The sequence below is a fragment of the Lepidochelys olivacea genome (assembly GCF_965140295.1).
Source record: "Lepidochelys olivacea isolate rLepOli2 genome assembly, chromosome: 5".
NCBI classification, from domain to species: domain Eukaryota; kingdom Metazoa; phylum Chordata; order Testudines; family Cheloniidae; genus Lepidochelys; species Lepidochelys olivacea.
The window spans coordinates 100,963,850-100,985,654 of record NC_140415.1 but is presented as its reverse complement, the minus strand read 5'-3'; the positions used below and the strand labels follow the sequence as shown (position 1 = coordinate 100,985,654).

General features: G+C 42.2%; 1 protein-coding gene across 7 annotated transcripts in view; it reads left to right on the top strand.

Moving 5' to 3' along the window:
* Positions 1-2,938: 2,938 nt before the first annotated feature.
* PIP5K1B (phosphatidylinositol-4-phosphate 5-kinase type 1 beta) overlaps positions 2,939-21,805 on the top strand; it is a 167,491-nt gene continuing 148,624 nt past the window's right edge. For 3 of the 7 annotated variants that reach the window (XM_084628256.1, XM_084628251.1, XM_084628255.1), the window contains exons 1-2: positions 3,158-3,461; positions 8,652-8,727. The gene's annotated coding sequence lies outside the window, so the exon portion shown is untranslated. Of the gene's footprint in view, positions 3,051-3,157; positions 3,462-8,651; positions 8,728-21,805 lie in introns of those variants that run through there. The other 4 variants (XM_084628253.1, XM_084628257.1, XM_084628254.1 and 1 more) reach the window with 4 other exon arrangements.

The window sequence follows — 21,805 nt, the reverse complement described above, 5'->3', positions numbered from 1 at the left end:
GCAACATCATGGCTGTTCCTGTGGGGAATGGGATGTCACTCCAGGGCTCCCTGAATGGAGGATACCTACCCAAATGCTGCATTAATGGGGTGGAAAGGAAGGGGCTTCACCCCTACTATTCCCTGCTTTCTGGGAAAAGGGATCCTAAGCACTGTTAATCCCTGCAAACAATGCAGCCATGTGGGGGTGAAAGGCATCCTCCAGATGCCTGAGTTCCCCCTCACTCTTGCTGAGGCAGGCAGGATCACATCAGTTTCTTCCTCCTACTACAGGATGATTCTCTAGAGCGCCACAAGCAGGAAGAGTTGTCTGCCCTGCTTCCCCTGTCCCAGTCTCCTACGATGTTATCAAGAGTTCTTTTGATCATGGGTGGCGGGTTTTTTTTACAGCACCAGTTACTGGAATAAAAAGACTGCATTCATCTCAGCTTTATTTAAACAAAGTAATATCCTAGCCTTCTGTTGGGGAGTAAAGCTTGTAAATGTGGAGTGAGTGCATCCTAGTGGCTCACAAAGAAAATAAGTTATGTAAAATTATTTCTTTAACCTAGTCTCATGATGATGTTTTGGTGATTTGACTCGTGATTTTTGAATGCTTGGTGTTGGTAATACTGCAGACTTCTAGTGGAATATGAAGCAAATTCGCCACTCTGAGGGGACTGCAAAAGGAGGGGTGCAGGGCAAGCAGCTGGCAGCTCTTCTTCCTCTCCATGGTGTTTTGAGGACAGTGGTATTACGAACAGGAGAAGCACGGTAGGCTTCACTGCCTCTACAGGAAACAAGGGGAGCCAAGAGGCCCAGAAGCTAGCGCCAATAGCTGTCCCTGCCACCTATCTTCCTAGACTGACCTAAGGAAGCAACCGTCTTTGAACTGGATATCTAGTCCACTGGATAAACCTAGGCTGCACTTCTCTCTCTTACCTGTCACTGTGAGCGTTACTGAAGATAAAGACCCAAATGAAAGGAACAACCAGAAATGAAAGCAGGACTTTGAAATGATACAAGGTCTTCAACACAAACATACTTTGTAATAGTTACCTTTGCACTTTCTGTAATTCCACATACATGAGTCAGCATATCTGATGTCACTAATTTACAGTAGTAAATACTAAGATATCATTATCTAGTCTGTGCGGGCTGAGTATGGGTCCACTCAACAAGGAATAAAAATGGACCCAAACCTCCCGAGAGAGATCTTCTTCCTAGAGCTTCCTGAATTATGGTTGCTTACCCCATCAGAGATGGGCTCAAAGGGTAGTATAACATTCATTGTTCATGCTCCAGTGACATGACACAATATCTCATTTTGTCGTGATAAGCTGAGCCCCCTAAGTAATCAAGATGTTTCCTTGATCACAGCACTGGTTGGTGCAAGCTCCTCCCACCCCACGGATCCTATTCAATAGGAAATCTTCATACATTGTTTCTTTAACTTCCTTCATACATGCATCATGCTGGGCATTGCCTTTTTGCTTCCTCCAGTGCCTTTTCTGTCTCCCAAATGGATACCCCTATGTGGTATAGCAGAATCATTTGAGATAGGTGAAGGATGTGGTGGAGAAGTTTATGGATGGAATTTGGGCCTTGTAAGAGTGGATAGGGCTCACCTGAATGACTTTTCTGCGAGCCCCAGCTTTGCTTGAGCTCATTATGCTTCAGGGTGTGCCTCTTGGCTGAATACTCTTCCCACAAAAAGTAGCTTTCTTTGAAGGTATCACCTCAGAATATACGTATGCTATTAATTTTGAGGGACATTCCCTTGCTTTGGGAATGAAAGAAATCTAGAATGGCTCCTGAACTTCTCTAGTTTGGGAACATAGCCCATACAGCAAACACTCACACAAGTATAGAGTTTTAATCTGGTTTTACAGGGGGGTCATGAAATCATGGGCAGAAGTATAGTTCTTCCTTCTGAAAATAAACTAATAATTATTTACTATTTGTATTACTGTATGTGAGCATTTTATAATGTTGCACGTCTATAATGGTTTTGACACCAACGTTAATTAATGTTGCACAAACACTAATTAATCCTCAATTCGTTGCATTACTAGCTCTAATGGGTGAACAGAGAGGTTAAATGGCTTCCCCAAAGCCATTAATATGAGTCATTGTCTCAGGGGCCATGAGTTCCTGGATTCCAGTCCCATTGTCAATGCACTAAAATCAGTAGTGTGCAAACTGGGGGGGGTGTACCCCCTGGGGGGGACATAAGAGCTTCTCTCGGGGGGCATAAAGAAACTGGGATCCTGCGAGTCCTGTGGGACCCGCTGCCGTAATAGGTGGAGCGGAATAAAAATAGAGTGAGCATTGCAGGGAGGAGAGCAGGATTAAAAAAAAAAAAACAGTCCTACCGTGCCACAAGCAACATGAACAGCCCACCCAGCAGCCGCTGCTCTCTGGCCGCCCAGTTCTGAAGGTAGTGCCATCACCACCAGCCGTGCAGCTGTAAGGGTGGCAATGGGGCGCAACGGGGGGGGGGGAGTGTGACTAGAAGAGTTTCTGTACCACTGCGCTAGATCATACTGTAATATGAACAGACCCCAAGGGCCTAACATATATGAAATATCCCATTGCATTTTCAGTTATATTTGTCAATATTTGTACGACTGGGACACCTAAGAGTCCTGTATTTGTACTAGTGGCTGTACAAACACGGAAGGAAAAGACAATTCCCTGCCCCCAAAGAGCTTACAATCTAAGCATAAGGTAAGAGCCAAGAGGTGGAGACAACAAAGAGCCTGGAGGAGGTGCCATATTCTACATCGCTGCCTGATGCAGGGAGGAGAGTTTTGTGTTAAACACCTGCCACTGGAGCCTTGATCCTGTGAAGTCACGCACCTGCTGCGTGTATCTCCTCCCAGTAACGTGCCCCGCGCTCCCCCAAACATTCCTTCCTTCAAGGCCACAGGTGCGGGGACCTCGCGGAACCTTCCCCCCCGGTCTGGGCGCAGCTGCGGCCGTGCTGGCTGGCGCCGGGGCAGGCACACCCTGCCCCGCGCAGCCTGGCCTCCGCAAACCAGCCCCGCTCCCCCTGCGGGCTGGTGAAGGGTAAGTGGGGAGGCGATGAAGCCCCGCCGCTCCGTGCGAGACAGGGGGAGGAGGAAGGGGAAGAGCCTGGGAGGCTGCCGGGCGGGGCCTCAGCCGGCGGCGCAGCCCCGTGTCTGGGAGGCGCGCAGAGCACCAGGGCTGGAGGGGAGGGAGGCCGGGCCGGCTCGGCGCGTAACTTCACCCAGCCTGCCCGGAGCAGGAGGAGGACGGCGGGGTCTTGCCGCTGCCCAGGGACGGGACCGGCCTCTCCACGCCGGGCCGGCGGGGGAAGCCCAGCCCGCAGAGAGAGGGCGGCAGAGCCGAGCCGGAGGCGGCAGCCTGCCCCGGCTGGGCGAGCTGGGCGCTCCGGCAGCCCCGGAACTCACCGCGGGAGCGCAGCGGGGCTGGAGCGCGGAGTCCCCGGGGCCAGAGGCAAGTGCGCGCGGCTCGCCCCCTGCGGACCGGCCTGGCTGCTCCCCCCGGGGCCGTGCGGGGCTGTGACGGCTGCTCCTTCAGGGACCCGGGGCCGGGTCCTGCCGGCTGCCGGCGGGGAGGGACTCGTAGGCAGCGGACGCGGTGGCGCCGGGCAGCCCCCTGACTCGGGGCGGGTGGCACCGGGAGAGCTGTACAGGCACCGCAGCTCCCGAGGGTTGGGCAGCAGGGGGCTGTCCGGGCACTGGGGGGCTGGCAGCCGGGGCGGAGAAGAGGGATGGTGTCTGTGGGAGGGGGCTGGGGTGGCTGCTGGTGGGGAAGAGGAAGAGGCGCAATAGCGGGGTTGCATGGGCCCCTGCATGTCGCCGGGGAGGCTCCGTCCTACTCCTTTCATTGCTAGCTGTGGATCCGGCTTGAACAGGTGGGGGGGTGGTGTAATGACATCAAATGCTGCAAAGCCTTAGTTTCCCCACCCCACGCCTTTCAAACTGATACCGAACCCTGCGCGGGCTAACCGGGGGAAGGGAGATGGAAAATGTGCAAATTGTTCTGCTGTTTCAGTTACAAAGGCTGGTTTGTTTATTTGACATCCTTGCAGGTGCAAAATCTGTCTCTGCTGTTGCCTTGTGGTTGACACGGTGGATTGTAACCTGGTTCTAGGAAGTTGTTTAGGTGGTTAGCTACCTTGTTCTGTGTCAGACAGTAAAATCAATGCTCTGGAACAAGAATAATACCCCATTAACACTCTTACACAAGTTACAATTTGTACTGCTACTTCCAACGAAACAAGCACACAAACCCCTTCCTGTTGAGGCCCTAGGTGCCTCATAGACACTATAGTGCTGCTAGATCATTGAAAACCTCAAGGTGTATAAGGATTTGTGTTTTCCAGAATTTTGCCTCCTGGTATTTGAAACATGCTAACATGGAGAGAGCAACAATTTGACTCTTTACTTCACAGTTTTGTAGTCACAGCAGAAAATTATCCTTCCTAATCTCAACCTTTGCTGTTGCACTCTGGTAAAAGGACAAAAGTCTTCATTAAAATGTAACACTATATAGAAGGTTGATTTACATAGATTGTTTAATAGAGATTTTCTAGGTAGGGGAATCACAAGTGAGGTAATAATGATTTATTTTGCTTAATATAAATCTGAAATTATTTCAATAAGTGTGCTGAGAAAATACTCTAGTGAACAAGAGAATGTATACTAATAATATACTCACACCTTAATTAATGCATGCATAGATTATAAGGTTGGTAGCCTGATGATGATTGCAGTAAGATTTAATATATGCATGGAGGTCTGATCCTAAAATATTATGTCCTCTTTGAAAAGATCCCACAAGATACCGTCTAATCTACATATATATACATCTTCATATATATTTCAGAAGGTTACAAACTTCCTATAAGTCTATAAATTTTTTTTGTTAAATTTCAGGGGTTGGTGACATTAAGGCTTTCACATGAATTAGGTCCTGATCCTGCCGATTTAACTTAAACTGGAGTACGTAGAGGCACCTTAGAGACTAACAAATTTATTTGAGCATAAGCATCCGATGAAGTGAGCTGTAGCTCAGGAAAGCTTATGCTCAAATAAATTTGTTAGTCTCTAAGGTGCCACAAGTCCTCCTTTTCTTTTTGCGAATACAGACTAACACAGTTGCTCCTCTGAAACTTAACTTAAACTGAAATTCAGTGAGACTACTCACATGCTTAAAATTAGGCATATGCATAAATCTTTATAGGATAGGGGTTATGGTGTGAATCTGTGTTGATTAGTTATTTGAGTGTTTGGAAGAGTTGAGAAGGACCCAGACAATTGTGGTAGATGGATTTAAGGCTTTAAATTTGCTGAATAACGTCCTGAAACAGGAAACTGTCTCATAAATATAGCAGACCTATCTTGGAGTATCACAGGGTGGTTTACCTAAAACAGCAGTGCTTCCTGGAGCCAGCTGATGCACTATTTAGGTAGTCAGTATCAATCTGGAGTATGCTTAGGGGTTTTTTCGTCTTCACCATATGAAAAACAAACCTATGTGTATTTGCTCTGCTTATCACTGCTTCAAAAAATCTATAAATATGTCACATTAGGTCTCCTAAAAAAATGTCAGTAGCAGTTGGCTCATGTCACTTTTAAAAGGATGTTGCTTGAGGTGAAGAAACCTAGTTCTCCTTTTCAGAAACAAAAAAAAACTGTGTGTCTGTAAATGTTTTATGCTGGTCTTCAGTAATGCAGGAAGGACTCAATTCAAAGCAGAATTTCAGGGGGTTTTTCTCTTAAACTTAACTTAAAGAACATTGGCAGTTGAGAGAATTTGAGTTTAACATAATGGTAAAAGAATTCTGAATAAATATATTTCTTTAAGAACTTTAGTTTGTGACCTAGACAGAAATTTTCACAGCACAAAATACATGTGCTGCTGACTTGGTAGCCATAGCGGCTGATCGGGCATTTTTGGCACTTTTCAAACATATTTTTCCTCAATACGTTCAATTTTCATGGGTTTTTTTGCTCCACATGTCTTTGTCGTGGGCACCTGAAAAATATAATTCAGGAAGAACTGTATACAGCTAATGAAAAAGGTCTGAATAGAGAAACATTGTTTTCCAAGTCTGCTTTTATAATTAAAATCCCCAGAAAAAGCTCATACGTGGCAAGTAGTTACAAAGCGTTTAGGAACATTTTTCTTTACTCTAATTTTGATTCCTATTCCTACCATCCCACATTTTTCTCCCATGCCCCCTCATTAGGTAAGTGCAGAATACAGTGGAGAATCAATATGTTTGGGAAATGATCCTTCATCTGTTGAAGCCAATGGGATTTTTGCCATTGGTTTCTTGTTGATGCAGGATTTTGTCTGTGACTTTGTTACAGCAAAGCATTTAAGCCTGTGCTTAAGTCTCATTGAAGTAAATGGGACTTAAGCATATGCTTAAAATTGTGTGAAATGTATGAATTATGTTTTTCTCATATTTAAAAGTACCTTTTTGGTGGTTTGTTTAGAGTTTGTTTATATACTTCGAATAGCTTCTTATCTCATGCAGCTCCATTACACTAATATCCACTCTCTGGTTACGCATCATACCAAAAGCAATGGATGTTAAGTCTCTTGGCGCTTCTCAAAGAATTCAGGGAAGAACCTGGTGTGTTCAGCAACATTCCTTCTTTTAGTGCTTGATCAGCTCCTTTGGGGCACTGAGTCCTTCAACTTCTTTTTGTTTCAGTGGGAGATAGGAGTGCTGCACAGCTCCCACAAAGTGCTGAGCATGTTGCAGGATTGGGAGCTGCTACTGAGTGCATAATAGCTGTTTTATTTGCCTACTGCAGTCACTGTACTACCAGTGTTTAACTTATGACTTCGTAAAGTGCTTTAAGATATTTTGAGTACAGAAGGAGCTGTGTAAGCCTTTGTTACCCTTAGTGGCTAGTTGGCACCAAAGTTTAAACATATGTAGGCCAAAGAAGCTAAAGTTTAACTAAAAAATATTCAGTAACAGCATTTAGAAGTATAGAAATAAGTAGTTAAGGGGAGATAGATGTATATTCAAATATAACCACAGTTTCAACAATCACTTACATAAATCTGCACTTATGAAATATTGTACTGTATGTTCCAAAACCAACTTTAACTCTGCCCTTCAATCCTTGCCCAGCACCAACCTATGAAACACAGAAAATTTTTTATACCTACTCACACTGGGTTATAGACATTTTGAACATGAGCTGCATAGCTTCTCAAATCACCACTGTGTAGCGCATAGACTTGCTCACAGGCTGTCTTCTATTATATCTTCTCATTTTGGGCTGGGGAATTAACACTTCAGTTCTTACCCTCCATATACAGACTTGGCCCTTTTCCCCATTCCAGCTTCTGTCTGTGGTCAAGAGACTACACATCTCATCTTCTTCTTCATATACTTTACAATCCAGAAACAGCAGCCATCCCCCATTCCCTCTGAGGCAGAAAGCTTGAACTACCCCATCTGCCCTCCTGATATGAACTGGAAATTCCATTCTACCTTCCCTATTCATCCTTTCAATGTGAGTCAAAGAACCATACCATCCTCCTGCAGGCCGCACATTTCCCGATCCCAATCCGCTTTACATATATGCCACAGACGGTCGGACTGCGGTGTAATTTATTCATCAAACCGAGCTAGTGTTGTTAATTTTATACTAAGGAGGGGTAGAGCGGCCAACATATATGCTGAGAGTATTGTTTTAATTTGCGGTAAATGATGTGGGAAAATGGTAAAGTTGGAGTCGTAAGTATTCCTCTTTGTCCCCTATTACTCACCCACCATCATCAGAGATACTTTTAAAAAAAAAAAAAAGTGTAGAGAGAGATTTTTCCATACAAGCCCCTCCCCCCAAAAACCTGCATCACAAGAACATTACATCTGCAAAGTTAAGTACTCAAGAAATGTCAGAGTAGGAGTTATCAGCACACCCTTAACTCTGCCCTATTGTGTATATGCACTTTGCTATATCTTGTATTACAGAATTGTAGACCATGTTTTCTGTGGGACACCTTCCTTTCTCAGTGTATGAGATGAATGGTTCTCAATGAATGTTGCAGTTTTCTTTTTATTTTGTAACAAATCTCTGGGGCAGGATTGTATTCACAATTCTACTGAGAACCTCATGCCAGTTTCCCTTCAAGCTGGTTTAGCCCCAGTACTTTCTGTCACTCCCTATACTTCTCATACCAGAGAGCCACTCGGTTTTTTTCTCTTGCTGAATTGGGTTTAATGAGAAATCTCTTGCTACTGGAATGAGTCCACAAAATGCCACACTGTCCTAACATTTGACATTTTGTTGTTCTTGTGTACACACCCCCATTATAATTAGATACAAGAGTTGTTAGTAACTTTGCTTAACTACAAACTTTCCCCCCTCCCCCTCCAATGTAGCTAACACATTAGTTTTTAAAAAAACAGAAATTTCTTTTTAGAAAGTTTGAAGGGGCAGTAATAACTTATCAGGGACCCAAAGAAAATTTGGACAGTCATCAGTTTTAACTGGGGTAACTTTTAAAAGTAATGTTACAGAGAACAGGAAAAAAATAATTTTTCTTCAGCGTAAATCTGGCCATTTTCATGCCAAACCAGTTTTCTTAGCCAAAGCTGCAAGGAGGCAAAAAATTTGTCTCAAAATTCTGTTTGTTTGCTTTTTTTAGGGTCTGATCCAAACCCTGTTGAAGCCAACGAGAGACTTTCCATTGAAATCAATGTGCTTTGGATCAGGCCCTTAAGGTAATAACTTTCTAGCTGTGAAAGGTGCTATAGCTATTAATTTATTCATGCATAGTCAAACCTTCTGTTTTTAATTTGTATAACCAGACAAAGTTTTTTGTGTCTCTTGTCAAATTTTTCCATGTCCAAGAGTGAATAGAAAGGAAGTTTATCCAATGTCAGTGTGGACTAAAATTTGTTAGCACTTAAAGTAAGGCCTGTTGATGTTTCCCCTCATACATGGTAATATGCATATCCTTTGGTGTAAGTGCTGTCAAAGATTTGGCATAAAAACAATGAAGTTGTACAGTAGCCATATAAACAAATGGTTTAATAGCATTAGAGCTCCTGAAAGAACATCAAAACCATCTAAAGAGGATGTAAACCAATAATAGTGAGCTTTATTTTTGATAGTTGCCTAGTTAGATTTTAAATAACATAAACATTTTAAAAAGCACATTTCAGTAGTAACAGTTCAATAAAGGTCTTAATAATAATCCATATTGACAAACAAATCTTTAAAAATCAAAGGTATGGGTAACATTTTCAAAAAAGCTCCTAAGTTGCATGGGACTTAGAGGGTACTTTTTTTTTTAAAGCATCTAAATATTCCCTAACTGCAAGATAAGGATTAATCTGAACAAACAAATCTCCATTTTTGTAAAGCAACTTTCTTGTCAGCAAGTACACATCATAGGTCATAATGTCCAAAAGAGACAGAATACAGGAATTGTGCAAAAGGTGGGTGCACTCATTTTATAAGTTTAAAGTTCTTAATTTGCATGTAATGTTCATTACCTGCATGTGCAAATTCTTGTATTTGTGTGCACAGGCTTGTTTGCATAAGCGGTTATTTGGTACATGCGCACAAATGCGGTTTCATTTGTGTAAATATAAGAATTTTGCACAGTTCACCTATTACATAGAGTTTTGAAAATGGACTGTGGCTGATTGCTTTGCCTTTTGCCAGATGACTAATCAGGGGTGGACGGATGGAAGGAATGCAACTTCTCACCCCTAGGGACAGGCTGCAATGCAGTCCCTCCGTAGCTGATCTCAGCCTCTGGGTCAGAATAAAGATGGCTGCCCTTCTACACTCACCATATGGTAGTTCACAGTCAGTGGATCCACCTTGGTGCATGCTGATTAGAATCTCTGCTTCTTCTGCCTATGGCCCCTTCTGTGCCAGCCTATTCAGGGGTGGGATGGGATCTGCTCTGTGATTTGCAGGCAGGAGTGAAGGTTCTCTCTTATGCAGCCACTCAGCCTGTAAAACCTCCCCCCCACCCCCCATGCTATGTAAGAATAAAGCAATATTTATGTGCTTCCGAGAGTCTTTCTCTCACTCACCTGTGGTAAACTGGCTTTCAAGTAGTTGAAATTTACTTAGGCTCTGATCTTGCAAAGACTTGTTCATGTGGTTAGCCTTACATATGTAAGGAATCCCATTGAAGTCAAACTCTTGTATGTAAATCTTTGCAGGATCTGGACCTCATTCCCCAATTCTGCAAAGACTCATGCATGTGCTTAACTTTATGCACTGTGAATGGTCCCACAGAAGTCAACCCAGCTACTCAGTGCATAAATATAAGCATGTATCTCTTTGCAGGACTAGGGCTTTATTAGTTTATTGCTTATTAAGTGCATACTAATCCAGATTTTACACACACACACACACTTTTACAAAAAGAAATCCCCAGACTGTTTGTTTTTGTTTTTCTCCCTGACAAAAGATCTAGAGGGGAAAAAAGGTCAGTCCAACCAAATTTAATCAATTTATTAAAAACAGAAAGAAAAGATCTATTCCAGAAGATGTTTTGGCTATGAAACAGGAAACCTTTTCATGGAAGACCTCGGATTCTGGTTTTGTTTTGTTTTTAATAGAAACATGATAATGCAACAAATTGTTTTATGAATAAGGGTATGTGTGTTTTATCTGTTGCCAGATTTTATTGACTATTTTTAGTTTTATTGCACTGGGAAACTGAATCTAACAATCCCTTTAATGGTGAAAAAGAAAAGCACAAAGATTAGTGGGTATTTCTCAGGAGCCATGGAAAACCAGACTTGGATTTTGTTTCATGCTTCAGGGTTCAAGCTAGTTTGGCTATTGGAGACCAGGATGGGACCTAATGAGGGGTGCGGATTATCCCACATCTGCTTACTACAAGGTTCTTACAGCTTTCACTGAATCATCTGGTGCTGGCCACTGTCACAGATGGGATACTGGACTAGATGAACCATAGGTCTGATCCAGTTTGACACAAGCTATCATAGGAATTAAATTTCTAAACATACAGTAGAAAACTAGAGGGAGATCACTGTGTTGAAGAGGTGCCTTGAAATATGCTCTTTTTTCTTATGGGGTTGAAGTACAAATAGCGGAATAAAAAACAAAGGAAAAAATACTAGTTTTTTTTTAAGACTGAAGTTTTGTATAGTTTTAAAGAAAATGTAGATTTTGGACTTGAATATAATTAGTTTTAGATGATGCCATAGATTTAGCAGAAACGTCATCTATATTACATATTCAGAGACAAGGCAACATTATTTTAGTGCTATATAAAAAAGCAGTTGTAGTTCCACATAACTCAGAGGGATATATTTTTAACAGAATCTAAGCATTAAATTTTATTCATGTTGCTCGTGTAGGTGTACATGTAAAACATTTTTTTTTTTTAATTTCCCTTCCTTTTCTTTTTGCTTAAGATTTGGCTTTCCCACGCTGGAAATCAAAAGACCAATAGCTCAGAGCTATAAATAATTAGGGTGAGATAGTTCTTGTAACTTTTACAGAACTGAAATGCCTTGTGAAGGTTGCGTTTGCATTCAGAACTCACATTCTTTAGTTTTCTATTTAAACCGAGCAATGTGAGGAGCTCTTCTATTGTTAGCCAAAAGGGATTTAATGAAGTACTGGTTATTCTTTTGGTATATTGCCGTCTTTGTTGTGCACTGTAGTTAATTCATAGGGTTTTAGAAACAAGCACAGACAAATAGTAATTGTTTTGACCTGTCCATGGAGAAATACTGTCCAATCTATTTAGTGTCTGATGTACTTTTAAGGTGCTCACATGCTGCACTGCAGGGAATCCTACAAGTGCCTAGCTAGAATGATATTTGGTAAAATTTTGATGTGCGTATGTTCATTGTTTATAAGGCCTCTTCTTCTTTTGGTCAGTGAAACACCTGGGTATAAAGTGTCTTTAATAAAACATACTGTACAAATTCATGCTCACAAAGGGTTTCATGGTTCTCATTTTGCCCACCATGAGTTATCAAAGCTTCATGGTGAAAGTAGGGGTCGAGCTCAGACCCTCGTGCTGCAGTAACACAGGTCACTACAACTTGACTTCAAGTAGAAGCTTCATTAGCTGTTAGCAGCTGAACTTGTCAAATATTATTTATAGAATAATCAATTTACAATAACATTCCAAATTACTTATAGAATAATCAGTTTGATTAACTTAGTATTTTTCAAATAAAATACATTTATACTGTTTCCATTGTTTTTTCAGCTCTAGCGTTTCTAGCTCTAGCCCTTTATAGAGGGCATTTTATATATGCACACTGGGAAGACTGGTACATTTTCCTTTCTGTATGGTGGATAATTAAGCTTGTAGCTCTGAGAAGGGAAGTCCTTATCTTAGCTACAGGCTTGGTAGTGTACATTAATAGGACATTCTTAACCACACCAGTGATCTGAGATGTGATTGGGGAATGACATCTATTGTAGAAAGAGAGATGATTCCTAGCCTCTCCTGACAAAGATCTGTGGGTACTAGATTATGTTCGGTATCTTTTGAAATCTGAATTCTGTCACAGTAAGGTTGGAACTGAGCACATCTGATACGTTCCCTGAGGCTTTCAGTTGACTTAGAAAAGCCTGTGTAACATGTCAATGTACCAAGCTTTCTTCTGCTCCATATGTTTTAACTGACACCAAGCCATAACAGCTCCTTAGGGCTGAAAACATTTGCACCATGTAGATCTTTGGATGGGTGTCCCAATCATGCTCCTGTCCACTACCAAGACCCTGTATATCCCTGCTTCCCCAGCAGTGAAGAGGAGTGGTGTAAGAGCCCCTATATCAGGTCTATATCACAGGAGTCGCCATGACTGCATGGTAATCTTCCATGGGCTTGTTAAGATGGGTTTAGGGCCAAAGCGTGGCTGCAATGAACCACAAGGCAGCCATGCTTTGCTGGAGAATCTGACCCCTTATCTTTGTTGCTAGCATTTGTGTTCCTGTGAACTGAGGTGGTGTTGTTTTTGTTTTGTTTTTTTAACATTGTCCTCACCTTTCTGAGCACTTAATCATTTACTAGTAAACAGATGTGAACATCTGCATAATTATTAACTGTCGTCATCTTTAGCAAAAGTCTGTGGAATCCTTCCCATCTCCTCCAATTTACAAGTTAGTTTCAAAGAGTCCATGTAATTCAGCATTGCTTTTTACATCCTGTATCACTTCAATCATAGTCTAAAAAAACAGTTACAAAGCACATGGTAACCCATAATGCTAGAATGCAGAATCCTAAAACAGATTATTATTTATTATTATTATTTTGGCCCCATCAATCAGTGGGGAGGTTTCCTTTGCTTGCTTTTTTCAGTTCTTCTAATGTAGCAATTTTTTCTCTTGGTTACATATACGATTTGTGAGGGGAAGAGGAGGTCAGACAGTCTTGTCAACAGTATCAATAAGATGGGCATCACTCTTCAAGTAAACATCACTTATGCCCTGTAGTGCTCAGGGAAAATGTACTGCATGGAAGAGCTAACAGAGAAGGGAGGTGGTTGTATATTGTACCAGCATCCCACTAGGTAATTGATAGCAACAGGTTTATATACATTGTTACTCCTGGGAGAATTTTGCACCAAAAAATTAAAAATTCTGCATATTTAATTTGTCAAAATGTAATCAGTCCAGTTTCAATTATTTTGGTAATTTATTTCAAAATACCTCTCAACAAGTATGTCGTCAGTACAGACAACAGCAAAAAAGATTCCTTCAGGACTAGAGAATTAAAGAAACCCCTACAACAATATCTAAATAAATACTTTGCCTCAGTCTTTAATGAGGAGCTTAAGGATAATGGTAGGATGACAAATGGGAAGGAGGATATGGAGGTAGACATTACCACATCTGAGGTAGAAGCCAAACTTGAACAGCTTAATGGGACTAAATCGGGGGATTATAATAACCAGATAATCTTCATCCAAGAATATTAAAAGAACTGGCACCCGAAATTGCAAGCCCATTAGCAAGAATTTTTAATGAATCTGTAAACTCGGGGATTGTACCGTATGATTGGAGAATTGCTAACATAGTTCCTATTTTTAAGAAAGGGGGGGGGGGGGAAGTGAGCCAGGTAACAGGCCTATTTGACATCTGTAGTATGCAAGGTCTTGGAAAAAATTTTGAAGGAGAAAGTTAAGGACATTGAGGTCAATGGTAATTGGGACAAAATACAACATGGTTTTATAAAAGGTAGATTGTGTCAAACCAACCTGATCTCCTTCTTTGAGAAGGTAACAGATTTTTTTAGACAAAGGAAATGCAGTAGATCTAATTTACCTTGATTTCAGTAAGGCATTTGATATGGTTCCACATGGGGAATTATTACCTAAATTGGAAAAGATGGGGATCAATATGAAAATTGAAAGATGGATAAGGAACTGGTTAAAGGGGAGACTACAACGGGTCACACTGAAAGGTGAACAGTCAGGCTGGAAGGAGGTTACTAGTGGAGTTCCTCTGGTCCCAAAACCGATCCCTATCTTATTTAATCTTTTTATTACTACCTTGGCACAAAGTGGGAATGCGCAATAAAGTTTGCGGATGACATGAAGCTGGGAGGTATTGCCAATACAGAGAAGGACCGGGGTATCATACAGGAAGATCTGGATGACCTTGTAAACTGGAGTAATAGTAATAGGATGAAACTTAATAGTGAAAAGTGCAAGGTCATGCATTTAGGGATTAATAACAAGAATTTTAGTTATAAACTGGGGACGCATCACTTGGCAGTAACAGAGAAGGAGAATGACCTCAGAGTACTGGTTGATCACAGGATGACTGAGCCGCCAAAGCGATATTGCCATGAAAAAAGCCAATGCGGTCTTGGGATGCATCAGGTGAGATATTTCCAGTAGAGATAAGGAGGTGTTAGTATCATTATACAAGGCACTGGTGAGACCTCATCTGGAATATTGTGTGCAGTTCTGGTCTCCCATGTTTAAGAAAGATGAATTCAAACTGGAACAAGTACAGAGAAGGGCTACTAAGATGATCCGAGGAATGGAAAACCTGTCTTTGTGAGAGGAGACTCAAAGGGCTTGGCTTGTTTAGCCTAACCAAAAGAAGGCTGAGGGGAGATATGATTGCTCTCTGTAAATATATCAGAGGGATAAATACCACGGAGGGAGAAGAATTATTTAAGCTCAGTACTAATGTGGACACAAGAACAAATGGATATAAACTGGTCATCAGGAAGTTTAGACTTGAAATTAGACAAAGGTTTCTTACCATCAGGGGAGTGAAGTTCTGGAACAGCCTTCCAAGGGAAGCAGTGGGGGCAAAAGGCATATCTGGCTTCAAGACTAAGCTTGATAAGTTTATGGAAGGGATGATATGATGGGATAGCCTAATTCTGGCAAATAATTGATCTTCAACTATTAGCGGCAGATGTGCCCGATGGGGTGGGATCTGAGTTACTACAGAGAATTCTTTCCTGCATGTCTGGCTGATGAGTCTTGCCCACATGCTCGGGGCTTAGCTGATCACCATATTTGGGGTCGGGAAGGAATTTTCCTCCAGGGCAGATTGGCAGAGGCCCTGTGGTTTTTTTTTGCCTTCCTCTGCAGCATGGGGCACGGGTCACTTGCTGGAGGATTCTCTGCACCCTGAAGTTTTTAAAGCATGATTTGAGGACTTCAATAGCTCAGACATAGGTGAGAGGTTTATTGCAGGAGTGGGTGGGTGAGATTTTGTGGCCTGTTTTGTGCAGGATGTCAGACTAGACAATCATAATGGTCCCTTCTGACCTTAAAGTCTATGATTCTATGAATAACCCAGTTCCCGTTGGGGAGTGTTGGAGGGGGCTGTGTGGGGCCCCTAGAGCCCAGACCCCCCCCCCCAGAGCCCAGCTGCAGAGCAGCCCCCAACCCAGACACCAGCACCCCCAGAACCTTTGCTCCCCCCAACTTCTTTACTGTCCCGCTGGGGGACATGGTGTGGTGTGGCCCTGCCCTTCCTCGCTCTTTGCCAGACCTGGCTGGGTCTCCCAGGTCCTCTCCCATCCCTGGGAGGATGAGGATCAAAGAGCGTGCAGTCCTGCCAGGCTGGGCTCTCTGCTCACTGCGATCTGAGCTTTGCAGAGTCCAGCAGCCCCTGGTGGGTGACAGAAATTCTGCAGGGGAAACAGGGAATTCTGCAAAATTCTGCATTCTGCAGTGGCACAATTCCCCCAGGAGTAATCTGTATGTGATATTTCACCAAAGGGAAAATGACAACACAAAACCTATAATTTGCTTAGGTGCATGTCTCTAATATATAAAATTAATCTAAGCATGGCGGGTCCATGCAGACTTCACATAATTTAAGCCCCATACTCTCCCTACTTGAGGGGACTTGGCAGAAGAGTGTTCATCCCTATTTATTGCAGGTGGGATCTGAGTGTCAGTCCCAAAACGGCCAGCTGAAGGAGCTGACTCTGGATCCATGCTTACGTTGATCCAGTGTCTCAAACTCCCCAAGTTGGTGGGTAGGGGCAAAGGGAGCAGAGGGAATGTGACCACTTCAGTTACTTAGGGTGAGCAGGTAGTGGGCTGCATTTGTGGGAATGAGGGAATTGATTTTATCTCTAAGAATAAGGGCAGATATATTACAGCCAGAGGTTGATTTACACTAATACTGCCTTAACTTTCATGCTTTGTGATTATTTTATCTACATAGTCAAGCCCGGATTCTCTCTGAAGGTGAAACTGCTTTGGCCTGCACTGAACCTAAGGCTGGGTTAGGGAGCCTTTTGTCAGTGTGGCCACCACTGATAATGATGGTGGAAACCTGAGAACTACTGCTGGTGTTCTAACCAGCATGTTATCTAGCCCTGCTCTGCAACTACCCTGTCAAGTAGCTAAAATGCTGGTGGCTGGCTGGCAGCCTAGCCTGTCTGCGGCACTTCTTCTGTTGTAGTTACCACTAGTGGAGCTGCACCAGTGATGATGTTGTGGTGGAAAATAGGAAGAAAAATGCTAATGGAGAAGAGGCTGGGGATGCAGAAGTTGTGAACTTTTTAAACCGTTCCTATGTTTTTATGAGTTTAGGTAAGTTGTTTAGGCCCTGATCTTCCAGCACTGAAATCAATGGGCATGAGATCAGAGCCCTAGCTTCAGGACTGGTTGTTTCTATGTTAAATGAGGATAATAATGCTAACCCACTTTTGTAAAATTTGTTAAGAACTTAACAGGAGAAGCCTGGTATACCTAGTGAATACATTTTGTATGTTTTACAGTCATTGCTGTTGTTCAAATATAATTTTCTACTGTCAGAGTACTACTTACTTAGTTTGGTGTAGTAAGCCTTGCAGTATGCACACAGCCTTGCAGATTTCATCCTTTGTGTTTGTCTGCTGTGTTTAATAGTATGAATTATATTCTGTCTGAAGCAATAGCAGTTAAAGAACATTAACATAGTGTTTTCTTTTAAGGTATTTAGAGGAAACTGTAATTAAAGCCGAGCCTTGGTGTTATTGTGTGCATAAATCTAAGGTGGTGATTGCTTATTTTCATTATTTTAGTGAATAAAATAGATTTCCAGTACCATATTCTTGCATTGCACCTATTTTTATGTCTTTGAAAGAGAAATGCATTATAGCAAGTGTTTTCAAGACTAATTACTGGAAAACTCATGTAGTTTATTCCAATGATATACAGTAGTTATTACAATGAAACTACTCTAAAACTTTTATATCACTTGAGGCCAAATTCTGCAACCATTACATAGGCTCTTTATTTTGTTTTGGGTAATTAACAGTTGGGGCTCCAATCTTAAGCACATGTGTATCTGTATGCACTGTTTCAGAGTAGCAGCCGTGTTAGTCTGTATCCGCAAAAAGAAAAGGAGGACTTGTGGCACCTTAGAGACTAACAAATTTATTAGTCTAAACTAGTCTAAACTAACAGCTCACGAAAGCTTATGCTCTAATAAATTTGTTAGTCTCTAAGGTGCCACAAGTCCTCCTTTTCTTTTTGTATGCACTGTGGCTCTGATTCTCTGCTCACGTAACTCTAACGCTAATGGAATTGTGCAAACAGGGAATCTGGCTCTGCGAATAGCTCCCTTGAAATCAATGGAACTACTCAAGCTAGGTAAAGTTGCAGACATGCATAAGACTTTCAAGGATTAGGGCCTTGTTTTTGGTGGTTTTTTTTTATACTGGAGGTGAACCCGAGACAAAGTACATACAGATCTTAAATTATGAGAAGCTTAGAGTTTTCAGACCAAGGTTTGTTGTGAGTCCACTTTGCTTTTACTAGTCATGTGTGATATATGAATAACTTACTCCTATGCAGCAGGTAGTTGCTACATACCATCTGAAATTGTCTCCCAAATTTCTGACCTTTTGTGCATTTGCCTGTTTTCCTAAATGTGCTGCTATTGCTACCACTAGTGCAGAGGTGGTCGCAATTGTTGGAACACTGGTGTAGATTGGCCTCTGGCATTTTAACCACCTGATCCTGCAGTCCTCATGAACACAAAGCGTCAGTTGACTTCTCTGGAAGTTAAGTATGTGTAAGGACTGTAGCATGAGGGCCTTTATAATGTAAACTGCACTTTTATAACAGGGTGACTTTTGGAGAACAGGATTAGGTTTGTTTTTATTGTATTTTCCAGATACTGGTACAAAAGACAGATATATTTATTCCTTTCCAAGGTCTCAAGGGATTGAAGCTCATAAAGACTGAGTCACAAACAAAAGATGCCTTTGGATATTTTTTTGTTGGAGTCTGACTGAGAATCAGAAGATTGCTCATATAAAACATCATAACAAAAGGAATGTAACCTAGGTCTCTTGGTTAATGACAGGAACATCAAATAAAGTTCCTCTAATAGCAGAGTTGATCTTATGTCACTATTTCAGATAAAGTAAAAGAGAAATAATTTTGTTAATAGGATGTTTAAGGTAAATATGTTCCTTTCCTATTGAGTTTTTTATTGGCTTTTTCACAATGCTAATTTTTAAAGTGAAAACGGAAGCTAAACTGAATTTTAAAAAACCTTGTTTTTAATACTTAAAAATAAATAAATCTGTGAGCAGTGTCTTGTTTGCAGAGGAAATATTTACATCCAGTGTTTGCGACTCAAACATAGTAGCATTGTGCTAATGAATCAGAACCAGAAAGTTGAAACTTAGTAGAAACTGTAAATAAAAGTGAACTGTTGTTCTTTTCACTGAATGAAATGGCAAAAGTAAACAGCACAAATGATACAAAATAAGCTACATTTCTTCAGTTTATTAAAAACTTAGGTGGTATTAGTAACATGGTTAGGGAAACCTCTACAAGGGCAAAAACAATGAGGAGTCCTTGTGGCACCTTAAAGACTAACAAATTTATTTGGGCATAAGCTTTCATGGGCTAGAACCCACTTCATCAGATGTATGGTGTGGAAGATACAGGAGCAGGTATAAATGAAAAGATGTGAATTGCCTTACCAAGTGTTCCTCCTGAAGGTTGAAACAACACACTGGACTTCTACGTAGAGTGCTTCCGCTGACGTGCACAGGCTGAAATTGTGGAAAAGCAGCATCACTTGCCCCATAACTTCAGCCATGCAGAACACAGTGCCATCCACAGCCTCAGACACAACTCTGACATCACAATAAAAAAGGCTGATAAAGGAGGTGCTGTAGTAGTCATGAATAGATCAGAATATGAACAAGAGGCTACAGGACAACTCTCTGACACCACATTCTACAGGCCATTACCCTCTGACCCCACTGAGGCTTACCAAAAGAAACTACACCATCTGCTCAAGAAACTCCCTAAAGAAGCATAGGAACAAATCTACACTGACACACCCCTAAAGCCCCAGCCAGGGGTATTCTATCTGCTACCCAAAGTCCATAAACCTGGGAATCCTGTATGCCCCATCATCTCAGACATTGGCACCCTGACAGTAGGATTATCTGGCTATGAAGACTTTCTCCTCAGGTCCTACGCTACCAGCATACCCAGCTAGATTTGAGAGACCACTTACTTCCTGAGGAAACTGCAATCCTTTGGTGATCTTCCAGAAAACATCATCCTAGCCACTGTGGATATAGAAGCTGTCTACACGAACATTCTACACAAAGATGGACTATAAGCCTTCAGGAATAGCATCTCCGATACCATCACGGCAAACCTAGTGGCTGGACTTTGTCCTCCCCCACAACTATTTCAGTTCTGGAGACAATTTATACCTTCAAGTCAGTGGGACTGCTATGGGTACCCACATGGCCCCACAGTATGCCAACATTTTTATGGCTGACTTAGAACAATGCTTCCTCAGCTTGTCCCCTTACGCCCCTACTCTACTTGCACTACATTGATGACATCTTCATCATCTGGACCCATGGGAAGGAAGCCCTTGAGGAATTCCACCAAGATTTCAACAACTTCCACCCCACCATCAACCTCAGCGAGGACCAGTATACACAAGAGGCCCACTTCCTAGACACTACAGTGCTAATAAGCGATGGTTACATAAACACTACCCTATATCGGAAACCTACTGACCACTATACTTCCCTATATGCCTCCAGCTTTTATCCAGACCACATCACACTACAGCTAAGCTCAAAGATATGACCACATCTGCTCCGATCCCTCAGACAGAGACAAACCTCTACAGGATCTCTATTAAGCATTCTTAAAACTACAGTACCCACCTGGCGAAGTGAAGAAACAGATTGACAGAGCCAGAAGGGTACCCAGAAGTCTCCTTCTACAAAGCCCAAAGGCCCAACAAAGAAACAGAGTGCCACTAACTGTCACCTACAGCCCCCAACTAAAACCTCTCTAGCGCATCATCAAGGATTTAGCACCTATCCTGAAGGATGATTCCTCACTCTCACAGACCTTCAGAGACAGGCCAGTCCTCGCTTACAGGCAGCCCCCAACCTGAAGCAAATGCTCACCAGCAACTACACACCAACCCAGCAACAAACCCCGGTGCCAACTGTGTCCACTTATCTATTCAAGGGACACCATCATAGGACCTAACCACATCAGCCACACCAGGGGCTCGTTCACCTACACATTTGCCAATGTGATATGTGCCAGCAATGCCCCTCTGCCATGTACATGGTCCAAACCGGACAGTCTCTACTCAAAAGAATAAATGGACACAAATCTGACATCAGGAATCATAGTATTCAAAAATCAGTAGGAGAACACTTCAATCTCCCTGGTCACTCAATAACAGACCTAAAAGTGGCAATTCTTTGACAAAAAATCTTCAAAAACAGACTCCAACCAGAGACTACTGAATTGGAATTAATTTGCAAACTGGACACCATCAGATTAGGCCTGAATAAAGACTGGGAGTGGTTGGGTCATTATAAAACCTAAACCTAATTTCCCCCTACTGTTACTCTCACCTTCTTGTCAACTGTCTGAAATGGGCCACTCTCATTACCACTTCAAAAGTTATTTTTCCTCCCTTGGTACCCTGCTGTCAATTGAATTGTCTTGTTAGACTAACCTCACACTTGGTAAGGCAATTCACATCTTTTCATGTATTTATACCTGCTCCTGTATCTTCCACTCCATGCATCTGATGAAGTGGGTTCTAAAGCCCACGAAAGTATATGCCCAGGTAAATGTGTTAGTCTCTAAGGTACCACAAGGACTCCTTGTTGTTTTTGCTGATACCGACTAACACGGCTACCACTCTGAAACCTGTCTACAAGGGCAGTTTAAAGTAACTGGCAGGATGAAGCTTGTGATGCAACAGCAATCCATGCCTTTAAGATCTGCAGGCGAGTGCTGTGCTCCTCAGGGGTGCTAGTCTGCAAATCCTCACATTTGTGTGAATAGTCCACTGGAG